This window comes from Protomyctophum bolini (genome assembly GCF_963924005.1).
Source record: "Protomyctophum bolini genome assembly, chromosome: 13".
Taxonomy (NCBI): Eukaryota; Metazoa; Chordata; class Actinopteri; order Myctophiformes; family Myctophidae; genus Protomyctophum; species Protomyctophum bolini.
Genome location: NC_137874.1, coordinates 3,923,393 through 3,940,532, shown reverse-complemented (window position 1 = coordinate 3,940,532; position 17,140 = coordinate 3,923,393).

The window sequence follows — 17,140 nt, the reverse complement described above, 5'->3', positions numbered from 1 at the left end:
AGAGAGAGAGAGAGAGAGAGAGAGGGAGAGAGGGATGGGGGCATGGCTTGCGCGATAAAGAACAGTACAAGCCTATACATTCATAAGTGAATAATTGGGATCCTCTTGTCTGAAGAATTTAAGAAATTATAATCCAGTGAGTTTATCCAGTGAGTTAAACTATTCTGTGTGTGGCATCCATGCATGTGATCAATATCAATACATGATTATAAAGTCTGTCCTTCATATTTGCAAGCACGGGAGTAGCGCGTGTCGGACCATCGCTTTTTCGCATCGCAGCGAATGTGGAGCTGCGGAGCGGACCGTTGCCCCGTCGGCTAGAATGCTGTCGGAAAAAAGGCCGCCTCCCATGCTAATGTGGTCTTCTATTTTTTATATCGGCAGCACGCTGCTGTCTGCCCCCCCCCACCCCACACACACACACACACACACACACACACACACACACACCCTGCACACACACACACACACACACACACACACACACACACACCCACACACACCGACCGACAGTCAACTGACTCAAGGAGCTCCATAACAAAACAATTTCAATAGGCCTGCCGCCTACTGCAGGCATTACTACACTAAACAATGTTGGATTCGTAGTGCAGAATGCAGATAAGCCTATGTTCTTATTATAATTGTGAGTTTGTTTTTTAACATGCGCGAGAGCCGATCTACAAGCTCACAACGCGTTGCACTGCGAGTAGAAAGCTGTCAAGTGAGAAGCGCAATTGTGCATGCTATAGTAATATCCTAATAAATAAATAAAAATGTGTCGGGCTTGCAGGGGCAGTTTCTGTATGGGAAATGCATGCATTTAGGCATACAAGTGCACTCAGCTTTTATTATATAGGCTATCATTTATTTTGTGCTGATCGACCAATATGTCATGGGGACACATGCCTACATATTTTATCTGAGATTTGGGAACAATTTATTGATTCAGCATGAAGACTAAAGCCTTCTGAATAAATCTATACGCACGTGTATGCTTCGGCAATTTTCTCCGCCACCTAAAGACGTCCCTTGGGATTTGACGGAGTTTCCGACCAACGTACGTGAGCGTCAAGTTCACGGCCATTTCCATGAATTCCAAATTAATGTGGGAAATCCACGTAAATGCCTTTCCGCTAGCTTCACGTCATGTTATCATCGTAAACGCCGTTGTGAATCAGGCCCATTGGGATAGAGGGGGACAGTTTTACAGAGAGGGGGAGTTCCAGAGTTTAGGGGCAGCTACAGAAAAGGCACGATCTCCCCTAAGTCTCAGCAGGATCTTGTCTGCTGATCTCAGTGACCTTTCATGGGGCATACCATTTTAAAAGGTCTGAAATATAGGGAGGTGCTGCTAGCCCATGAAGGGATTTAAAAACAAACAATACAATCTTAAACTTGATCCTGAAACATACTGGGGAGCCAGTGCAGTGAAACATACTGGGGAGCCAGTGGGGAGCCAGTGCAGTGAAGTTAAAATGGGGGAAATGTGGTCACGCCTTCTTGTGCCTTGTCAGATGACGTGCAGCAGCATTTTGTAGAGTTCTCATCGGGCCCGAAAATGAAGGCCCGGCCCTAACTGATCAGGCCCTAGGCCTGGCCCGGCCCGACTAATTAGCATAGATTTTAGGCCCGACCCGGCCCTAAAACGTTGTGTTGGGTCGGGCCTGGTCGGGTTTGTGCAGAATTTGAGAACTCTATACACAGAGTAAAAGTGAAACGCCAGTCAGCACCATCTTCATAATAGATAAATACACAAACAGACAGAACAGAACTATTATTTTTATTATTCTAAACAAATTCAATATTTATATATTTTTTTTTTCATGGAGCCCCCGGCCCGGCCCTACTGATTAGCATACATTTTAGGCCTAAAATGTCGGGTCGGGCCTGGTCGGGTTCGGGCAGAGTTTGAGAACTCTAGCATTTTGCACTAGTTGCAATCTATAAGTGCAGCCCTGGCTAGCCCCAACATAAAGTGCATTGATTGCAGTAATCCAGGCGGGTAGTGATAAAAGCATGTATGACTTTTTCAAAATCTAAAAAAGTTTTTAAAAAAAGGCTTCACCTTAGATAAAATTCTGAGCTGGAAAAAAGCTGATTTTAAAACTAAATTCACCTGTTTGTCCATTAAAAAGTCACTGTCCATTCTTACACCTAGGTTGGTTACGGTGGGTTTAATGTATTGTGCCAGGGGGCCGAGGTCTACTTCGGACATATTTGCAGCATGACTGGGTTTAAAAATGATGATTTCCATTTTGCTCTCATTTAAATAAAAAAAAATGTAAAGACATCCAGGCTTTAATGTCATCGAGACATTCCAGGAGTTGGCTTGGAAGGGTGGTACTGTCTCGCTTGATGGGGAGGTAGATTTGGGAGTCGTCAGCATAAAAATGGAAAGACATGCCATGTTTGCGTAGAATTGACCCTAGGGGGAGTAAATAAAGTGAGAAGAGAATGGGGCCCAAGGATTGAGCCCTGGGGCACCCCATAGGGGAGGGGGGCAGAAGATGACATTGAGCCACCGGTGCTGACGGTGAAGCTTCTCCCAGTGACGTACGACCTAAACCAATCCAGTGCTGTGCCCTTGCTAGGGAGAGGCAAGAAGAAAATGTCTAACATGCATTTAGGCATGCACTTATAGAAGAAAATAAATGAATGGTGTCATACGGTTAGATAGAACCTGGTAAAGGTATATAGTGAAGCATCAGAAGTATTTTTGTATGAAAAAGCTGATACTAAATACTTGAGCAAACGGAAACTAACCGATGGCATATGTAACTCTGGGTGATAACTATGTGAGCGGTGGGAAACAGATTACTGGTCTTGCAGATAGCCCAGAGATGCAGACAGTAGTATAATGGAGACGCAAACCGTAGGACTATGGTGTGATTGACCTAGGACGCATATACAGGGATATGACTGGGGAAAAGGTCACCAAGGAAATGGGGTAATAGCCACTATGTGTCACAGTCACAGACTTTTGTCATTTATTGTATAGTCTAGGTCTTGTATTTCTATGTTTTGTTCCCTGGTCTAGTTTTCATTGTTCTATGTTTGTTTTCTCCAGCTGTGTCTCATTTTGTAATCAACCCTCATGTGTATATCAGTCTTGTTCCCCAGTCAGTGTTTGTTGAGTCATTGTATCCTGTCACCTGTTTCAGTCTGTTTTAAGTTATTTCATGTTCACCTGTCTTCTGAATTAAAACACCATTTTTCATGGTTTCCAACACTACATGCCTGGCTGTCCTGCGTTTGGGTCCTTACCTCACCTACACGTGACACTATGAGCATGGGCCCTGTCCTTGAAACAGACATAGGAAGATACACGGTTATTTGCTGACATTTGCGAACTGAAGAAAGGAGAACAAGTTGATCATGATTGTGGTCAAGACAACTGACATCCTGGCACTAACATCCTGTATGGTGAAATGCAGAAAGTACATGGTGTGACTGTAAAAACATGATATGAAAATGCTAAGAGATGAGGTATTGGGTCCGGAAAAGAGGAGGTGATAAGGCCTATGGATTAACGTATAAATAAGGGTGACCGAAGTCACCAGCAGGCTTCTTCGTTTCCATTTAATCAGGACTGTAGATTTCTCAAGACCTCTCACCCTGAGAGATTTAGTATGTTCTGTATAGTCAGAACCCATAGGCTATTGAATGATCATACTTAGTCCTTTTTTCCAAGTTATACTTGAGACTAAAAATGACATTAAGATGATAGACTAATGACTAGGACAAGACTACATAATAAAAGTATACAACAGACTGACAACAGTGTTGTTTTTGGCAGGCATTTTTTAGATTTAGTCAGTCTTAGTCTTTTGGAAAAATGCTTAATTAGTCTTAGTCAGTCTTAGTCATTTGGAAAAATGCTTAATTAGTCTTAGTCAGTCTTAGTCATTTCTATCCTTGATAGTTTTAGTCGACGGAAACTCCTAAGGGTTTTAGTCAGTTTTAGTCATTTTAGTAAAAGGTTTTAGTCCAGTTTGTCAATTTTTTTAAAATGTCTTTAAATAAAATGTCTATAGCGTACAGGTATTAATTAGAGCTGGGACTCGATTAAAAAAAAAATCTAACTAATCAGAGGCTTTGTAGTTAATTCATCTTGATTAATCACATTTTAATCGCATATCATTATTTGACCCAAGAACTGTGAGAGCCATTTTTTTATGGATTTTGGTATACTAGTGAATCAATGAATAGTGAATACATAAGTTTAAGCAATAAAACATTGTTTTTGTAGTAATAATATCTCAAAATTAATCATTTATATAGAGCTTTTCTGAGTACCCAAAAATGCTTTACAAGGGGGACATGATAAATAAAAAACAACTTTATTAAAGGAAAAACATTAAGTAAATAAAAATAAATATCTGGGGAAAGTAATATTGAAGGTTTTGGATGGTGGGGGCATGTCTCAGAGTTTTGGGGTATGCATTCCACAGGGTTGGTGGGGGGGGCTTCAATTGGTGCAGCAAATATGTGACATGAGTTGACCATAAGAAAACACCTCTGTGTTTCTTCCGTGGACATACAGTAACAGCCATAGCAGATTTTACATTTTATTTGGCCATAACCGTTTAGTTAGAAACCATGTCATCTGGTCGGGTACTTGAACTGCTACTGGGAGTTGGAATAACATTAGCTCTGATCCATAGTGTTAGAAGGAGGAAAGTATAGGCTTTCACATCTTTTTTTGTTAAAAACGAGGGGCTGCACTTCCGCGGGTGTGAGTGAGGGGAAAGGATCAAATTAAGTACCATAGAACTCCTGAGTCCTAACTACGCTATCGACCAGAGCTACTGTTGTTGATTGACGTTAGCTTCCAGGCTAGGCTAGGTGCAACTTGTTTCGCATTGAGCCGATACTGGAGGCTTGACGAGGCGCGGTGATATGTGAATTCTTTGTTGAATAATTGCACACAACTGTGCTGTAATCCACGCTATCATCGGATAGCCTTTTAAATCCTATTTCCAATCCACGGGGACAAGCAAAGTGATCTGCGCTTGGCTTCCCCCAGTCTGGTGATGTTAATGTCTGAAGAGTACACGGAGTCGAAATGGGACGGTGTGTGTGTGTGTGTGTGTGTGTGTGTGAGTGTGTGTGTGTGTGTGTGTGCGTGCATGCAGATGGGCGTGACCAACAAGGAAAGGAGAGGAGGATAGAGGCGAGAGCAGTGACAATATTGGCGAACATTTTCATGCATTTAAAACTTTGTTCGTCAATCCACTAACATGTTCGTCTTGCCTCGTCTTGTCAGCGATAACACAAACACGTCTCGTCATCGTCATCGCGTCAAACAGAGCTAATTAGCTCATCAGCGTCAGTCTTGTCCCGAATTATTTGAGTGTCTTTAGTTTTAGTCCGTCTTAGTCCTGGAAAAAGGGGCGTTGACGTCGTCATTTACGTTATCGTCAGTCCTGACGAAAACAACACTGACTGACAAGTAGTAGTATTACCTTCTTCCATGTCTCCACCACGCTAGCAGCGTAGGCCAGGATGTGTTCCAGTAGTAGTAATAGTAGTAGTATTAGTAGTAGTATTATTATTATAGTAGTATTACCTTCTTCCATGTCTCCACCACGCTAGCAGCGTAGGCCAGGATGTGGATGTATTTGTGGTCCTGGTTGATCTTTGACCCCGGCTTGAAGAGAGACTGCATGAACAGGTCCAGGAAGGCTGGGACTCGGATCTGAAAGACACAGAGACCTCATGAATGTGTTTTAGCCCCGTGGGACATGTGTTTTACCCCATGGGACATGTGTTTTAGCCCCATGGGACATGTGTTTTAGCCCCATGGGACATGTGTTTTAGCCCTGTGGGACATGTGTTTTAGCCCCATGGGACATGTGTTTTTGTCACGGTAGCAGAAAGTTGAACCCAAATGCAGAGCCAAACACAGGAGCAAACTTCAGATATATATTCACAATATGGCAAACAAACATGGAGGATGAGCAAAGCAGTCCAGGCAGGAAGCAGGCAGACGAGCAGGCAGTAGAATAGGTGAGCTGCGTTCTGGAGGAGAGGAGAAGAGCTTGAGTTTGCAGGAAACACAGGAGCAGATACTAGGAAATATAACTAGACTATAACTTCACTAGAACATAAACACTGGCTAGAGTCAAGCTATAGTACTACCATGAAAGGTTGAACAATGATCTGACGATGAGTGGAGTGAAGACCAGGGTATAAATACTGTCAGGGCTGAAGAGTTGATGGCCGGCAGGTGTGTCAATTGAGTGCGATGAGGTGACCACAGACAGGTGTGCCAAGGCTGGAAGCTGGGTGGAAGGGCGACGCCCACACATAGCCACAGTATGGCAACACAGAGCCCCATACTGTGACAGTTTTACCCCATGGGACATGTGTTTTAGCCCCATGGGACATGTGTTTTAGCCCCATGGGACATGTGTTTTATCCTGTTACCTTAATTTAGAACATGGGTGTCAAAGTCAAGGCCCGTGTGGCCTAATGTGGCCCGCCATGTCATTTTATGTGGCCCGCCTGGCCTTGACCAACAAGCCAATCACACAACAGACAAAATTATTTTCCTTCTCTTATTCGCGCTGCTTGCGTTCCCTTCTCTGACTCTGCCTCAGTCAGGTTTACACACACACACAGACACACACACACACACACACACACACAGGGGGTGTAGTACCTCTGGTGAGCTGACCTCTGGACCTCCTGTCCGATCCTTCTCATAGCAGAGCCTCCCTGTTCCTCCTGAGACAGGATGGACATCATGGCCTGAGCGAACAGATATGTGTGTTCACCGTGACACACCATCTTCTGCAGGAGACACACACACACACACGCACGCACGCACGCACGCATGCAGAGAGAGAGACAGAGAGAGACAAGATAAGATCAAACAGTTGTATTTAGACTGTTCTGTTCACTATTTGAGCTGCTAGTTTTAACCCATGAAATGACAATCACAGAAAGTGTCATGAAAATGTTTGAGAAACACTGCTTTAAGAAAACATGCTGGTGCGTGCGTGCGTGCGTGCATGTTGTGCGTGCGTGTGTGCGTGCGTGTTGTGTGTGCGTGCGTGTGCGAGCCTTACTGCGAACTCCGGGAGGTTCTTCTCCAGGTGGTCCTCTCCTCCGTCCAGCAGCGTGGCCAGAGACGTCCTCAGAACCCTGGAGAACACCTCCAGCTGCTGACAGGCTGTGGAGACACTGGTGATCTCCCCCTGGTAGCCTGCGTCTGATATCAACTACAATACCCACAATACACTGGTGATCTCCCCCCTGGTAGCCTGCGTCTGATATCAACTACAATACCCACAATACACTGGTGATCTCCCCTGGTAGCCTGCGTCTGATATCAACTACAAGACCCACAGTACACTGGTGATCTCCCCCCTGGTAGCCTGCGTCTGATATCAACTACAAGACCCACAATACACTGGTGATCTCCCCCTTTTTTTGTTCCCCCCCCCCTCCACTTTGGTTTGACTTTTTGCAATCAGTTACCATGGGTCCCAAAAAGAATGCGGTCCAGGAAGAAGAGTTTGTGACTGTCTCTGTTCTTAATGATATGTTAGATCAACAAAAGCAATTTTTCAAAGAACTGATGGATCTACAAGAGAAGAACTTTAAATCTTTCTTAAGTCTCATCATGGACTCTACCACAAAAAGAGTTGATGAGCTGGTGAAAACAGTCTGTGACCTTAAACATAGCCTGGAGTTCACACAAGCAGAGACAGATAGTTTTAAAAATGCAAATGTTTTGAACCAGGCAGCACTTGAGTCAAGCACTTTGTTGCTTGGCCAACTGCAATCTGCTCTTGACAAGATCTCCTCTAAAGAAGACTATTTAGAAAATCAGTCTAGGAGAAATAATATCCTGATCGATGGTATTGAGGACTCTAAATCTGAAACATGGCAAGAGACTGAGATTAAGATAAAAAAGATGATGTATGAAAAACTTGATTTGGACTTGAGATAGAGAGGGCACACAGAATTGGCACCTTTCTGCCAGAGGGTCGACCCAGATCTATAATTGCCAAATTGCTCAGATATAAAGACAAGGAGGCGATTATGAAAAGGGGCAAAAAACTCAAAGGTTCCTTCATCAATGAGGATTTTTCTGAAAAAGTCAGACTAAAACGGAAAGAATTAGGGCGCTTTCACACCGGACATGTTTGGTTCGTTTAAAACGAACCATGGTCCGCTTACCCCTTTGGTTCGGTTGGTGTGAACGTGCATCCGAACTCTGGTGCGGATCAAAGAAACGAACCATGGTCCGCTAAAAAAGGCCGGACTCGGTTCGCTTCCAAACGAACCACGGTGCGGTTCGTTACTGGTGTGAATGCATTCAGACTTTATAGAGGACCAAATACAGTACGATAGCCAAAATAGCTGTCGGGCGTCGGCAGTTGTGAGGCTGCATTAATAATTAGTTATAAAAGCATGTATTTTTTACGGGGATCACTATTGATATGACAGCTGACAGTCTGATTTTAATAGTAGACACATACAGCATGTCGAGGCGCAGCGCAAATGTAATGGCAGCGTACGAGGTTCACATGCGCAAAATGTACAAGTTATCAACATGGAATGGTGTATATTATGGTCCACGATGTAAGCTTGTAGATCTGTTTATTTTAAGCATGTGCCGCCGCCACGCAAAGTTATGACAAAGCATGCGATGCATGAGTCTTCATGCGAGAGTTTCTTTCAACTCGTGTCCCCTCCTTTTTTTCTGTGTGTGTGTGTGTGTGTGGGCACACATGAGGGGGAGAGAACCATATATTTATATGGGAGAGACGCAGAGACAGAGAAATATTTAAAATTATCCATGTCGCGCAGGCCGCACGTATAGAGAAAAAGCCAATGTTAAATAAGCTATACACAGGTGGTCCCAAATGATTAATTGATTGCATCACTATAGCAAAAGACGTAAAACTAGGTCAACTCAATTAGCTGCAGCGGAACTGTTCTGACTTGAAGCTCAATAACCTACTAACTGACCACCTAAGTTTAAACCATAAGATGACATGGAAATGCCCGCCGATTTGATGCGCAGAAATAACATCCTGCTACCCTAATAGACAGGGGGTACATGAGCACATGGCCGTTTATCCAAGAGCTTTCTCCGACCGAACCACACTTTCACCACACATCTCTATATGCAAAATAAAACCTGCACACTCCCAGAAAACATATAGACTACATTGCATTCGCCACAAATGTCTTATTTACTGTTTAAATATTACTTTTGTCAAACACGCTATTATTGCTCAACCTCACCAGCCTATGTCAAAATCGTCATGTTGGCGTCTACTACGCCAACTACGTTCACTTAATGGGGCCAGTCCTTCACAGTGACACACGCGTTAGATGAACCACGCGACCGGGATGGTTTCTACCCCTCAATGTCGTGAATCTGCTGCGCCCTTCTAATGCTGCGCCACGCCTACTCTAGCTAAATGTGGAAGCCGTGTGTGTCACACCAAAACTGCTGACCTATAGAATCCTGTAACGATCCTCTCGGGAGATGGCCCGGGTCACGGGACTCGAGTGCGAAATAGCGCTTATGCAACAATTACCCTAAAAACACAAACACCTCAACTCGATGTCATTGTGAATAAGAATTTCGAGCGACAAAATAATTTTTGGAAGGACACTTTCACCCAGTATGAAGCTAAATGTGGAAGCCGTGTGTGTCACACCAAAACGGGTGACCTATAGAATCCTGTAACGAGCCTCTCGCACTGCCTGCAAGTTGCCTCCGTCTAATAAGCACATTTAGAACTTCCTGTTTGGAAACCGAAACAGATGCTTCTGACATTTGCCTGTGCGTGCTTCATCGTTCATCTCAGTGATTTATCCACACATCGCTCTGTGTGTGTGTGTGTGTGTGTGTGTGTCGCGTCGCCCTCCAGCTGCAATTGCGAGTGTGCGCTGCCGCTGTCACGCGCTGTGTGCAGGGCACACTACTGAGTTTAAAAACACAGCTGAAACATGAAGTGGAGTCTGTCAACTCCCGCAATTTCCTTCTTCCCATATTGCGCTGCAACGACACTAGGATTGAGCCCCCCGAAGGGGGGCGAAATTCTAGTATATCTAATCGGGTCAAGGTGCACACATGGAAGAAAAGTCCTTTTTATCGGGGATACCTTGTTGTGTAGGCTATACTCCGTGAATTGTATGCACCAGCAGCAAGCACATTATTGTTCAAACACCTGCTCCTCTGTTCATCTGTTGCTCTTATTTGGCTAATAAAATAATGAATAAGGATGAATGCAATAGCAAGTTGTTGCTGTTATCTTCTCTCTCTGTGTGACTGAAGGTTGCCCCCCTCATGTTCTTTTCCCCCTCACTATTTGGTTCGCTTAACATGTCCACGTGTCATTTGTTTACATATTTGGTACGCTTTACAAAGTCCAGTGTGAACACCAAACGGACCAAAATCAAAATGCTAATATTTGGTCCTTGGTCCGGACCTTCTAAGCGAACTTTGGGTGTGAAAGCGCCCTTACTTCCCCTTCTTCGTGAAGAACGAAATAAAGGGAACTTTGCATATCTCAAATATGATCAGCTGATTTCCCATCCCCCTAGGCCCGTTGCAATCGATACAAACGTTGCAGACGAGATCAGTTGAGCCAATGGCTGGCTAACCTGGGTATATATCTATTGCCAAAGTTTTATTTCTTTTAACTGTTATGGTTGATACACATTTGGTTAATATCACTCTTTCTGACCCCTCTGGTCTAAGTAATTCCGAATTCGAACTTCCAACTTCTGCAGAACCTGTAACTGTATCAAGTGAGCCCAATACTGTAGATCCTTTTAATAACTTTTGTAATAAGATTTTCAATCTTATTGAAACGGATGCTAATAATAAATATAACACATGCATTGATCCTGACCTTAATTGCCTCAAATATGCAAACGAAGAAATCACTAGCGATTATTTCAATGTGGGAACATTTCACAAATTATATGAGAGTACCAACTCCCTGCGCTCACATCTGTTTTCTACTTTTCACCTGAATGTACAGAGCCTAAATAGCCCCAATAAGTATGATCATCTCTCAAGTTATCTATCCTCAATGAATAATGAATTTTCAATCATTGCTCTTTCAGAAACATGGCTTTCAGAATCAACCAAAACACTATGATATGTCTTCATATAATGCTGTTCACTCCTTTAGATCAGAGAGAGTGGGAGGTAGTGTGTCAATGTATGTGCATAACGGGTTTCAGTTTTATGTTAGGGATGATCTTTCTTTTGAGCATCATTCATCTGATGTTGAATCTGTTTTTGTTGAAATTCCTTCATGTTCATCTTTTAATGGCAAGAACGTTATTGTGGGGTGCATATATAGACCCCCCGATACGATATAAAAACCTTTAATGATATTCTGATATTTAATAAATAAAGAAAATAAGTTATGTTTCCTATTAGGAGATTATAACATTGACTTATTTAAAAAGGATAATGCATCAACTGCTGATTTCCTAAATACCATGTACTCTAACTATTTTTATCCTGTGATCTACAGACCAACAAGAGTGACCAGTTCTTCTGCTACTCTTATTGATAACATATTCACAAATTCTTTGAACAATGTAGCTCAATCAGGCATCCTGTTGACCGATATATCAGACCACTTCCCTGTTTTCTTCCTGTCCTTGCCATTTAGAAGTGAACATGAGAGAAAAAATAACAGCGATACATTTCGAGTTTTTAACACTAGGAATAGGGAGAGGTTTGGGAGTTTGATTCGTAATATTTCCTGGGATGATGTTTATGAGTACTCTGATGTGCATCTTGCTTATCAAACATTCATTAATTTGTTGACTTCTGTCTTTCATCGCTGCTTTCCTTTTAGTCAGGTTCCTTATGTAATTTCGTAGGCTTAAGACGAAGATTTGTAAAACTATATACTTTTGGAAACCTTAGAGCCTAACGAATCAGAAAAAGTTTGTTGCCATTTTTTTCGAGGTCGGTAAAGCAGCCATCTTGGAGCTTTAAAAATGGCTACTTTCAAAAACGAATTTCTCAATATCTCGCCTACTAAATGACCTAAAATCAAGATTGCAGTGGTTAAATCTAGATTTTTTTGGGGCAAGGAATCTAATTGAGCTGATTTTCAATGTAAATGGGTGGGTATTTTGCATTTTTACATGATCAAATGGTATTATTCTGGTAATCTTGATATGTATATCTCCCAAACAATGGAATTTTTCACAAACACTTTATCACATCTCTCAAAAGACAGGAGACAACTTTAATCAAGACAAAGGTACCTTTAATCAAGAACTTAACAAAAAAAATCACACCTGTGTGAAGTGAGGGGTGCTCTTATCATCGTACATCATCATGACATAGTAAAATATGACATCATCAGACACTATGACGTAAAATTCTCCACTCAGGACAAAGTTTGTGAACATACACTAAAAGCTGGACAAGCTGGACAATCAACAAAATCCAACATATCCCATAATCTCTGTACATTGAAAGTTCAATGAACTGTAACAAACAAGTCCAACATAATATCCATCAAAATTGTTTAACATAACAATATGTACAATCTCTCATTGGCTTTGTTGTTGAAAAACACAGGCTGTTGAGTCTACAATTAAGCATAATCTCCATCATTTTCATTGTCATCACTGTCACTTGCATACGTGATATCACGACAGTCTTCCTCATTCTGGCAGTCAGAGCTACACTGACAGAGTTTTGTGCAGGGGAGCCCCACTGAAGTGCACGAACATCTGTGTGAAGAGCAGTCTGCTTTACACTGACATCTGACCATCTCAATGATAGATTCTGGTGCAGGGAGGAGCTCAGTTGTGACTGGTTTCAGCTGGCCGTCCTTGTCCTTGTGGTAGCTGTTCTGTAGTGGGTCAAGGAACTCTTGCTGAGCGATGTCAGCCTGACCCCACACGCTGGCCTGGATATGGGCCCTTAGGACATGTTGCTTGAGGGCACCAAGTGTGGGTGGAAGCTTCTCACTTTCTGCCATGTGTTTGCAGAAAAGATGCCACCTCAGTTCAGGGATATTGTTGATTTTGATCCCTTTTGGAGAGTATACAGTGCAAACAAACGTCGCTAATGCAGAATGAAGATCCTCTGTCACTTTCCTAGTCTGAGAAAGCATGTGAAGAGCCTTAACGGCATGGTCATCTGCTTTGAGGTAGATGCTCAGCCAGGTAGCTTTGCCTATTCTAGAAAAGCGCCCTGTGTTGTCTGCTCCTGTAAATGCGTGAAACGCTGGCAAAGCTTTTGCTCGATCTACACCAAGAGCATTCCATATTGGCTTCACTTCCAAAATCCCAGATGCCATGGAAAAATATGTATTTTTCAGCAGGATTTCGTAATTTGCAACAACCAACACAAGTACATCTGTGTCCGGAGAGAAGAACATGAGCTGTGCACTGGAGGGGTTGCGACGTGAAGCCAGAACTGCATGGTGGATTAACAAGGTGTCTGCTTCTTCGTGGTTGTTGTCTTCAATGTACAATCCACTGTTGCTCTCAGTGTGACCTGCAGCAGAAGCGATGACAAGCTTGGGGGATTCATGGCTGTATTCAATGGTCTTTGATGCCAGATACTCCGTCAGATCTGCTTTTGTTTCGTCATGTGAAAGTAAGCGGCTCATTGGAATGTTCTTGATGCTTGTGTCGTCCCTTTTTGATCGATTTGATATTGAATTGGATCCTTTCCTTTTCTTCTTTTCTCTCTTGTGATGTGCTTCAAAGAATCAGCCTTGTAGGTGTCAAAAACCAGAATCACCTCATCGTAGTCTCTGGTTAGGGACATCAGTCTACCGTAGAACCATACACTTAAATCTTTTACTGTGACTACTGTTGGTGGCTTCTTTGTCAGCTTTTGGACAACCACCATCCCATCCACTAGAGCAATCTTACGACTAGCATGGCCATTGGTCATCTTGCCTGGATCCCAAAGTTTCAGTGGTTATTGAGGCTTCACCTGCAGCTTGTTGATCTTTATCCTGGTCTGCTGTTACTTCCTCTGACAGTTTCTCGCCTCCTGTTTCAGTTTGGTCCTGATCTGCTGTGCCTTTCGCTCTTTTCCAAGAGGTGGATCAACTTTGACTTGTCTGTGCATGGAAGTATATCCCCATTGGGTGTGAAGAGTGCTCTTGGTGTCTGTGTGAACTCATATTTGCCAACAGCCTGTTTCTGATCAATGTGTCTGTTTGACCGGGCAAGGACCAGCAGTCTTCCATACAGGTCTTTCGTCTCCTTCAGATCAACAGCTTTGTCTCTGATCTTCACAGTGGACTTCTTGTTGCCAGACATGAACATTTTGTTGTTTTCCTTCTTGACTGGTGCCCAGAGGCTGATGTCTCCATTGATTCGCTCTGACACATAGTCTTCGTACAGTTTCTGCCCAGTGTCATTGATGTTTAAGATCTGTGGGACATACTCCTGTGGGACATAAGCATGTGTGATGAAGTTGTACAACTTGTCACCTTCAGCAGTAACCGGGTTGCCATGACTCAGAATTGCAGCCTTGATTTTGTCAACTGCCTCATGATCTCTTCTGATGTTACTTAACCCTAGTCCAGGATGTTCTGTGTTTTTGCCAGCTGTTCCGATTTCAAACTGACCCTTGAACTCTCTTGACAGACATGACAGTTCTGGGGTAGCCATGAAGAATCTCTGTCTAGCGTTGGCGTTGTTTGAGATACCAATCAGTCCAGAATGGACCTTCATCTGCTTGTTGAGATGTTTGCATGCGTGGTCTGCACCTATGGACACAAACGGAATGTCACTTCTGGTGACTGACAGATTACCTGCTTAAAGTTCCTTCCAGGTCTCATACATATCAGCGATGTATCTGGGCCAGAGTCGCTTGTATTTGATCCTGTCAAAAGCAAAGAACAGCTGGCCCAGTCCTTCTGCTGCTTGCAGATCAGCATTGCGAGATGCAGCTATGAAGAACAGGACTGTCTCCACTCTGTGCAGGTAGTTCATGAGTGATTTGAACATGGCATTTGAGGCTCGCTGTGTTTCCCACTCGTTGAATGCTTTCACCACCTCAGCAGTAGTCAAGACATCGTGGAGGGTAGCATTAGCTTGCTTGGCAGATTCAGCTTTTGTGGATTTGTTCTCCTGAGAACAGGCTGATTCCACTTGCTCTGTTGCCTGACAGAAGTCTTCTTTCATCTGTGGGTTCTCTCTGAAGAATTCCTCCAGTACCAGTTCATACAGAGCTACGTATGAATAGATATGGGCTTGGAGAGAACGTTTGTAGTGTGAGCAGTTCAGAATCTGTCTTGTTGTTGCTGAACCATAGACGTCAGCTTCTATCCATGCATCATCTATGCCTGAATTATCTATGGATGTTCCAAGAGCTCTCAGAGCAGCCATGACAGCATGGAGTTCACCAAGTCTGGGGACAACTGTGCGCTTCAACTCAGGCCTGGCATCCAACAACTGCACAACCTTCTCATAGAGTGCCATGTCAAATGAGATGACCGTAGGATGTTCTTCACCAACTGCCAGGCGCCTCAGCTCACCTGCCTGCAAGATCACAGTGAGAAGGGTTGACCATTCATGAGCCACCTCTGGAAGCAGTGGTAGAGATCCAATCTGAGTGACGGGCAGACTTGAGGACAGTAGTGAGTTGTACCCTGCCCAACATGGAATCATGCTGGGATTCTCTCCAGTCTTCTGCCTGGATAATGCATAAGCTACTATCCATCCTAGGTGTGTCAGCTGATAGTTTGCAGCGATGCCGTCTTTGTTGACTGCAAACTTGTTTGTCCTTTTGTATGGCTGTGGTTTGGGTTTGTCAGAATGCATCATCTGTACATGGTATGGCGTGACCGACAGCCTTTTTGCATTTTCGATGGTCAGAGGGGGGGCAATAGGTTCTCCAGGAGCGTTAGCTTTCTGGTATACTGCCACGATTGTTCCGTGAGTGGTGCCTATGACTAAAACCAGCATTCAATGAGGATATTTTAGGGACCTTTTCATTACCTTTGGAGGGACCATCTACAAAAAGCCAGAGAAAGCCCTGAATGTCCCAATAAAAACAGCTAGTGTATTTTGACCAAGAATAATGCAATTTAATCGTGTAAAAGAATGCAAGATATGAATAAAATGCAAAATACCAATCCATACATGTCTCATTTATATTGTAGTCAGCTCCATTGGATTCCTTGCCCCCAAAAATGTAGATTTAACCACTGCAATCTTGATTTTAGGTCATTTAGTAGGCGAGATATTGAGAAATTCGTTTTTGAAAGTAGCCATTTTTAAAGCTCCAAGATGGCTGCTTTACCGACCTCGAAAAAAATGGCAACAAACATTTTCTGATTCGTTAGGCCCTAAGGTTTCCAAAAATATATAGTTTTACAAATCTTCGTCTTAAGCCTACGAACTCATATATCTGAACGTAAGGAACCTGACTATTTGGTTAAATCCAGGAAGAAAGCTGGTGAAGGTCTTTGGAAACCATGGTTTACAACAGGTCTCCAAAAATCCTCTATTCTAAAAAATAAACTATATAAAAAAAATCTTACAAATCCCACTCCACTTAATTCTGCAATTTATAAAAAATATAAAAATAAATGTAATCATCTACTGAGGATATCCAAGAAAAAGTATTTTTCTAACAAATTCAGAGAATCATCAGACATCAAGTTCACTTGGAGAACTATTAACGAACTTCTCAACAAAAAAAAGTCTACTGTACCCCTCCCATCTCAGTTCAAGGATGGTGAAAAAATGCTAAATGATCCTGTTGTAATAGCAAATGAATTCAATATGTTTTTTGCAAATGTAGGTTCTTCTCTGTCCAAGGATATGGGAAAACCGAATAGTAATCATTTAGATTACATTAAGGGTAACTTCCCTACTCTCTTGGAATTTGAAGACACGAACGAAACAGAAGTTTTGGAATGAATTGCCAACTTGAAGATATCAGCAGCTGGTCATGATGATATAAGCGCATCATTGATTAAACCAGTATCTTCCTTTATTAGTAAACCCATTACCCTCATTCTCAACCTAACTGCAATCGGGGGAGGTTCCAAATGATTTAAAAATAGCCAAAGTTATTCCTTTACATAAATCTGGAGACCCAAGACTTTTTAATAATTATCGACCAATATGAGTGTTACCATGTTTTTCGAAA